Source organism: Schistocerca nitens, chromosome 5 (genome assembly GCF_023898315.1).
Source record: "Schistocerca nitens isolate TAMUIC-IGC-003100 chromosome 5, iqSchNite1.1, whole genome shotgun sequence".
Lineage (NCBI taxonomy): Eukaryota > Metazoa > Arthropoda > Insecta > Orthoptera > Acrididae > Schistocerca > Schistocerca nitens.
In genome coordinates this window covers 258,958,881-258,967,670 of record NC_064618.1, presented here as the reverse complement: position 1 = coordinate 258,967,670, position 8,790 = coordinate 258,958,881, and positions in this window count along the sequence as shown.

Here is an 8,790-nt window from a genome sequence, read left to right as displayed (position 1 = left end):
GCACTACAAAATGAACATATTTTTGAAACCTCGTTTTTTTCTCCTTTTTGACTTCTATCTCAAACACTCAAGGGATAACGGGGAGGGAGTGCGTCACTATCAAGTTTTTGTCCGATTCGGAAATGTCGTAGATTTGGAGTTGGCTATTGTAGTGTGCATGCTGTGTCGGTTGCTCTTGAGTCCTTCAAGTTTGGTTCCATGGTGGTGCAAGGATACTCTGCGAGGTGGCGGGTCACGCATTTGCTGGCAGAGAGAGAAAGCGAATGGGCAGCGTGTTGCTCACTGTGATTGTGTGGGTCCGATTTGGTTGCTGATTCCAAATCTGATGAGAGTGCTGTACTCAAGTCTGAGGGGCCAATTTGCACTAGTGTCTACAAACGGCAGTGACCATTTGTTAATTTGGTGGCTAAAAGGCTGTTTAAAGCCCTGTTGTGTCCCACAGCCTGGTTACAGTAGAAGTACAAGTACAGAAATGCACTTAAGTATTATTCTGTGACCGGACTGCACTACCGAGCATATATGGTATGAAACAGTTGGCTGGTCTAAGTGATTTGATACTAGTAATTTGCCCATATTTTACTGTCCAAGTTTATTTCATCCTTTAAGAAATGTCTTATACTTCAATTGGCTGTAACTTAGTGTTCATATTTAAAGAACTATCATGTGCTGCTGCTGTTGTTTTACTGTAATTTAGATATTTTCTGCTTTTACTCAACCATTGTGTAAAGATTAACTGTGTGGATGATCACTCAGTTGTTTATAATTCTAGTGTGGTTAAGTGGGCTGAGCCTGTTGCTTCTCGAAAACTGAGGAAATGTATGAGAACTTGCTGTTGACTTTATAGGTGTGTGTGGAATACGTGTAAGTGGTTTAATCTGCACTGTTGTTGATCCAGAATTGTTTCATAAAGTCAAGTGCTCTTGCTTGAATTGATCAAATAATTATTTCTTACTTGAGGTGTCTAGAAGCCATTCTAATTGTTAGTTTGTTAAACTGGTATGACAGGGAGCAATAATCTAATGGCTTAATTCACAGATGGCTAAATAAAAGGTTAAAATTAAATGGGTTTAAACCTATTGACTCTTGTCTATGCCTGGTGCTAATAGGATTATGTTACAGGTATCATAAGTTATTCCAAGCAGCAGCGCCAAGAGGCAGATTATCGTAAAGAGAAAGGCCAGCAAGTGTGCCAAAGGACCTGTCATTTGCAAAACTAATACCAATATTGTAATGCATAATCCCTCGCGCTCCTCCCCCCCCCCCCCCTCCCTCCACACACACAAGTTAAATAATGTTGTTTATCCCTCAGTTGTCAATGGATTCGCAAGGACTGTATCTCTTGTTTAATTGACTGTCTTGAGTGATTTCTCGAGTCAGCTGTTTGTTAAATTGTGAGCTGTAATTATTTGTTTTAAGGAGAAAAAGCCATACTTGAATATTTGTGAAATTCTTTGTATATATTGTTTATTGTCAATACTATTTTTTGTCAGCAATCGGAGTTGTAAAGTTTACAATGTTTTTTAATGCAGGTTATCAGAGTTTGTTTATAGTTTTCCGAACTGACCATCTGTATTGAAGTGTTTAAAAGTTTTGAAGGGACTAACAATAAATCTGTTTGTATGTATGATTGTAAAGTGGCTTGGCACCCTACGCCTCCCCTACCATTCCACCACTCCTACCATTTCAAGTATAGTCATAGCATACTACATTTTTTCTTTTTGTGAAGTGTGCAATTTTACATTTCTGAACATTTGAAACAAGTTGCCAGTCTTTGCACCATTTTGAAATCTTATTAAGATCTGACTGAATATCTATGCAGCTTCTTTCAGACAGTACTTCATTACAGATAACTGTATCACCTGCAAAAAGTCTGAAGTTACTATTAATATTGTCTGCAAGGTCATTAATATACAACATAAACATCAAGGGTCCAAAAACACTTCCCTGGGGCACACCTGAAGTTACTTCTGTATCTGATGACGACTCTCCATCCTAGATAAAATGTTGTTTCATCCCCACCAAAAAGTCCTCAATCCAGTCAAAATTTCACTTGATACCCCATAGGACTGTACTTTTGACATTGCAGCCACTTAGTGCATTATAGCCCAAGCTGCTGAGGCTATTTGCCTATACCCATTTTTATGATTCATTCGTTATGCTGTAAATAAAGAAAAGCTGTGCTTGACTTAAAGGGTGGTTTCAGCACTGCTGTGCTGTACTAGGCATGGTGGTGTGCCCTTGACTTTCTTCCACCCCTCAACAGACACACAGACAGTCAGAGGGAACTCTGCATTTCAACACATGTTCCATTATGTGATGCAACTTGACTTGGCATTATTGTCATTGTTATAGGAGAAAGAAGTGATAAGTAACAGAGAAAATTGTAGGATGAAATGGGGATCGAACTTTAAGTCTAAGTTTTGTAGTCCAGAACTTAAGTCACTGAGACACAAAGGCACATTTCTGGACAAACTAGTAATTAGTTATTTATCAAACAGAAACTACACAGAGCAAAGGGAACAGATATTAATTTTGTACAAGAACTAAACAAAGAAAACACAGCATTATATGTTACCCATTATTTGATTAACAGATAATTTACTGGTTAATAAATTTGTTTAAATGATCTACTTATCCAAATAATTATCCAGATGGAAATCTATTTGAATAATACCTATCTCTTTTCACCACTACACCTTATGCTTCTTTTTATGTTCATATTATCAAATGTAATGAGTCTTACTGTTTCATTTGTTCGATTTATTCACAAAAGTCTACAGTGTAGCTGGCTTGGAAGTTTTTTTTTTTTTTTTTTTTTTGTTAATTGCAAACAAAGTTGAAAATTATAGCTTGTTGTCACATTCCTCAATGTAAATCTTTTTAATTTGTTCTGTTCAAATAGCATTGTATGGAAGTATTTAAGGCTTCTTTCTTTGTGATCTCTCCCCTTTTCCCACTCCCCCATATCCTTTTTTTTAAGGGCAACTTTAGGAGTCAACAAAGTGAGCAGTAATTCAGCAGCTATTATTTCTCAGAAATATACAGCTTCATAACTGAAACAATGACCTTCAACAATAGTCAACACTCAGTTATAACTTTAATTTTTGTAGTATTGTAACAACACTTTGTGAACTTCTGGTATACATGGAAAATTGGCAACTAAAAAGAAATTTTAATTTAAATGCATTGAGAACACTTTCCAGGTCCATTAGTGCTCTACAATGCATCATAGCTGCATAGAGTTTATGATTCTTTATCCTCATCGGAAGGGCATGGGGTTGTTGCAAATCACTCTGTGAGTGAGTGCCACATAATAGTGAGTGAGTGAACTGCCAGCCGCATGCTTCCACATGCAAGTGCATAACAAGTGATGTAGATGAATGCTACTCACTCTACTATATAGTGCAGTGCTGTGCATTGATTTGCACTTCACCGAATTGATGTCAGTGGATAGGAAATGATGTACAGTTTGTAGTTCAGTGGTTTGAACTTCGTTTTTTTTGCAAGCTTATAACCCTCCAAAGATACACTGTACTAAAAATGGAATGTGTGGCCACTGGCAAGCACACAGCAGCAGGTGTGAACCTCTGCTGCGTCCGCCAGCAGCCTCTTGGCACTCAACATGTTACTGATATCAGTATCAACTTTACTTTCTCAAATGGAACTTAGTAATTTCTGCTATTTGTATCATATGTTGCAGAGAAATTAATTCAACCATGTTTCACCCTACAAAATCCAACATGTCATTCTGGAGAAAATACAATATTTAGAACTTATGACTCAATCCATTTTCACAATCAAACCATTTTCTGTCATTTGAGAAAGTTCGCATTGTTGTGAACTGTTTTGTCCAGCTGAAAGAGCACTCCATGTTGACATAACTGAGGAATCTGAATGACACATTCAAGACGGTTTTGACAATTTGGGTTAAAATAGATACTTATTACACTTGTCTATAGGTGGTTGAACTGGCACACCAACTGGATGATTCAACAGTTCGCTATGGCAACAGTTCTGCTCTTGTTTCTGCTAAAGCCACAAAATAAAGGTAATTGTCACAAATTGAATGAATTTGTACAAACAGGAAATTTAGGTATGAAGATGACTAAATAACAACAAAGTGAAAAATTAATTAGTTTTATTTAGATATGAACTCTTACTTATATTGTGAAATTGTCTGCTTTTGTAGCCGAGTGGTCAGCGCAGCTGACTGCCATACGGGGGATCTAGGTTCAATTTCTGGTATGTCCAGAGATCTTTCCTCAGTGAGAAGACTGGCATGGGGTGCACTTGGCCTTGTGAGGCAATCTGAAGAGCTTGACTGTTTAGTAGTGGTTCCAATATCAAGAAATCCGCAAATGACTGGTAGAGCAGAGTGCCGACCACATGCCCCACCACACCACTTACAATGATGCCATTGGCAGGAGATAACACTGTGACTGACTAACTTTAAAAAATAAAAAAAAGGATATGGGGGAGTGGGAAAGGGGAGATATGACAAAAAAGAAGCTTTAAACACTCCCATACAATGCTATTTATGTCATCAAGTTTTCGAAATGCACACAGTCTACTGCGATACACATTTTCAGTCATTGTTGAGAGGACTTCTAGACAGACTGAAGATGCATTTAATAATTTACACACTCTGCAATAACACGATGTTTTAAATCCTCTTAGCTCATCACAATTTATGCATGGACTTCATTTCTGAGCTTATCCTAAAGCAAATATTCCCATGGCATCACATTGAATAAATTTACAAGCCTACTGACAGGTAACATCTTCAAGTCATATCCAGTAACCAAGAAAGAACTGGGCGAGTCCATTCCTAGCCACTAGTGAATAGTGAGCCAGGCACTCATCATGCTTGTACCATGTACATCTACATATTTCAAGTAGTGCTTCATATAGCAGAGATGTTCAGTAAGAAAATGAGATTATCTATTATCCATTAAGTAGCATGTTTTCCTTCTATGAAGTAAAAACCAATTACATAGTCTCCAATAATCCACCAACAAATGTTCACACTCCCCTGCATCTGCTGCTCAATCTGTCAGTCAAGAGTGAACTTCCAATGGACTAATAACTGCATATATGCTTCTTACATTCAGTTTTGCATGATCTGTATAGTTTACTTCATTGGTAAAGACAATTCGTTCAAGAAAGAATCTATTATTCCAGTACTGTGTCAGAAATGAGTGGCACTTGTGTGTGTGTGTGTGTGTGTGTGTGTTTTGCGCGCGTGCGCACCCACACACACACACACACACTGGCCTTATTGTACGTCTAGAGTTCTTTTTATGAAACTGTGAAATAATAAACTAGGTTCAGATACCCTATTACTTTCAGTGTTAACAATACTTACCAAGGTGCTATGTTGTACAACATAACTCACTTTTTTTTTTTTTAGTGTTCCTTCTGTTCTCCACAAAGATGTGGATTATTTAATGTTTTTAGGTTTTTAAGAGATGTCCCCTCCAACTCTCTCCATTTACCCCTTCCCACTTTACAATAACTGTACCTAGAGGACAAGAAGTTACACATTCTATGTACTGTGTATATACTTTAACCAAAGTGATGTATTTTTTTTATTTGAGTATGAGATCATGAAATTCTTCATAAGACAGCAGTTGGTTTGATGCTTAAAAAAACATAAACCAATGATATAAATATCATCTTTGTTAAATCACTTATTACATTTTGAAGAGTGAAACATGGTTGAATTCTTCTCTTTGAGACATACAATACTAGCACCAAAAACTGCTAGAGACACATTTGAAAAAGCAAAGTTTATATCAATAAGGACAGTATGTATGACAAGAAACTATATATTATTTTGAGAGGACTGTCTTACAGTTCACCTGGATGAAAGAATTACAATATTTTACATGGTTCCAAAACTACTTGAACTGAACAACTTAGCTGCATTAACCAACACACTTGAAGCTACTGCCAGTGCATGGTGAATAGTAATTTTCTGTCCTCTTCCATTTGGGTATTGAAGGGCAAAATTATCTACATGACTCAGTATGCTAACTGATCCCTAAATACTAACCATTACTTCTCTGTATACCTACAAAATTTTTATTTTCATATATAAAAATAAAAAATTTTCATTTCAACCACAATTACAGTACTCATCACAGAGACAGTTTCAGACTTCCCTCTCATAATTTAAAACTTTACATGGGATTAAGAATTTACAATAAATTAAATAACACAAATCTGTTAAATGTGGAGTTTGACCCACTAAAAAGATTGTTATTTAATACACTAGTGGAAAAATGTTATTCAATTGAAGAATTCATGCAGGACAGTTTGGCAACTTGAAAAGAAAAGAAACAATAAAGATTATGTATTGTACAATAAATTGTTAATATATTGTATAAATTGTATTGCAAGCTGCAAAATGACCATAAGTGTTATATATGTTCTTGTTAAATTGTTCATGTCTAAAAATTCAGAAATTCCTGCTTAAACATGATAATTACTATAACCCTATTTTTTAAAGTAATTTGATGTTTCCAGTACAAAAATCTTTGATTTGCAACTGTGCGTTAAGAGACATTAATTTTAATAACAGTCAGGATGTGCCAAGTTACTTGTTGCCATGTTAAAAAATTTGCCAAGTTTTCGGCAAGAAAATAATTAGAAAAAAACACACACATGAAGTGACAACTATGTAGGAGTGGGCTGATGTTGAGAGGAAAAGTACGTGTAAGGCATGGACAGGATGGGTAGGTAATGAGCATTGATAGATGGGGTAGGCAGGTGTGTCTTAGTGGAAGTGACACAATACCCACTAAAAATGTGACATTTGCAGAACAGAAAGATTGTGAGAATGGAGTAGATGCTGAAGGGACAGTAAGTAGTATTTAGTAATCACCATTCGTGCATGTGGACAGCTGGTGATCTCTTTTCTAAACAAAATGCTGTATAGTACTTGCAGCATAATTAGTATAAAAAAGGCTGCTTTCACACATGACCAGGCAATTATAACTTGATGCAGCTTACGGAATGTACTTTAATGTCTTAGCAACAGCTACCATTACACAGTGATACGTAAACTTTTATTGTGATCACATGGTGTTTACATCTCTCATTCCCTAATGTAGTTTGATCTCATAACTCTACATGTGATTGTGCCTCCTGGGCATTTAAAAAAGAAGTAACATTAGTTAAGTGCTATTAAATGTGTATATTGTTCGTTATATTGCATGCCTGTTACTACCCACAGCATTGAAAGCAAAAAACATGAAAAAGATTAGTAGAGTTGTCTAACAGTATTACAACCCAAACCATTACACTTCATTTGGCACCCTAGTGCAAGAAACAAATTAGAGATGCTAAAATAAGAGAGCCTTCATAATAATAGAAAAAATTTTGAAGAAAATTATGGAAGAAGATACGACTTTGTCCAGAGAAATGCAGGTCTATAACTGAAAAAGTATAAGCAGGCACATGCAGTCAGAAGAAATAATTTTAATTTCATTAAGACCAAAGAAGTGTTAATTATTATAAAGGGTTGGTTAAAGATGTTAGCTGAGCAAGCATAGCAGCAAGGTCAACAGTGAAAGATATTCGCATACTTAAGGAACCTTCAGCACGTAAGAATTTCATCAACGAAATGGATTACTTCTGCATGGTGCAACAATCGACCAGCTCATCACTGCATTGCCTGGCCCATGCATAATGCATAAGAGCGCCATGCAGCTATGTATGCCTGATTAGGTGAGCTGTAAACACCACCGATCTGAGATTTTCTTTATTAGAGGTTCATTCTGTAAAGACACATTTCACTGGCTTTGGGTAGTTAGGTCAGAATCGAGCGACACTGCTTAGATACAAACGAGGGTATACCTATGGTATGAAGTTAGTCATATACCAGTTTGGACTAAGAAGATGGACGATTTAGTGGGTCTTATTAACGTTCATGGGGAGGAGTTAAAAAGCAACTTAAATACAAATTTCTCAAATTTAAACACACAAGGAGAGGAATTAAAAAGTCATGAGGAGGAGGTAGCTATTAAGTAGATAAAATTTCTATCATAGAAGGGACTTTATTAAATTTACCTAAGAAGTAACAAATGGAGATGTAGTCAGAAATTATGTTCACGAACAGGTTAGAGGTAAACAATAATATGAAAAAAGTAGATGAATTGTCAACCCGTGAATTCATAATCAAATCCCAAGACGTGCAAGGCGAAGTAATGAGTTCCTCAAACACTTTGACTTGTTTGGAGATAGCTGAACAAAAGTGCTACCACCAGTTATTCAGGTAATACTATAGAGCACCAGAGGGAGTTTAAAAACTTGTGGGAACAATTAGAATGGAAATCCAAATACCAGAACAATTTTAAGACATTGTGTCCATTCAATGGACCTTTAGGAGAGAATTTATAGCTCCTTGTGAATATACTAAAATGTATGATGGTCAAAAACCTAAGTCTGAAACATATTGAAGCTGCTATGAATACGTGAATGAAGAATTTAGTTTTGATTTCAGCACACATCAAGGAAGTAGGCTTACTAGTAGATAGTCATGTGTGTAATGGGTTTAAGTTTCATGGTAAAAAAAAATAAAAAATAAAAAATAAAAGTGTGAACTACTGTCTATTGGAAGAGAAGTATTCAAATATAGGTATTGCTGCAGTCTGTAGATGGACAGTATTGTCTATTAAGAAGTGTATTGTTTAACAGGTCAACGGGAGGTGAAGATCTGAGACGAACAGGGTGGTCCAAAAGTCTGGAAACACTTTCATAAAACCCAAACACAGCACCAAACAGTAA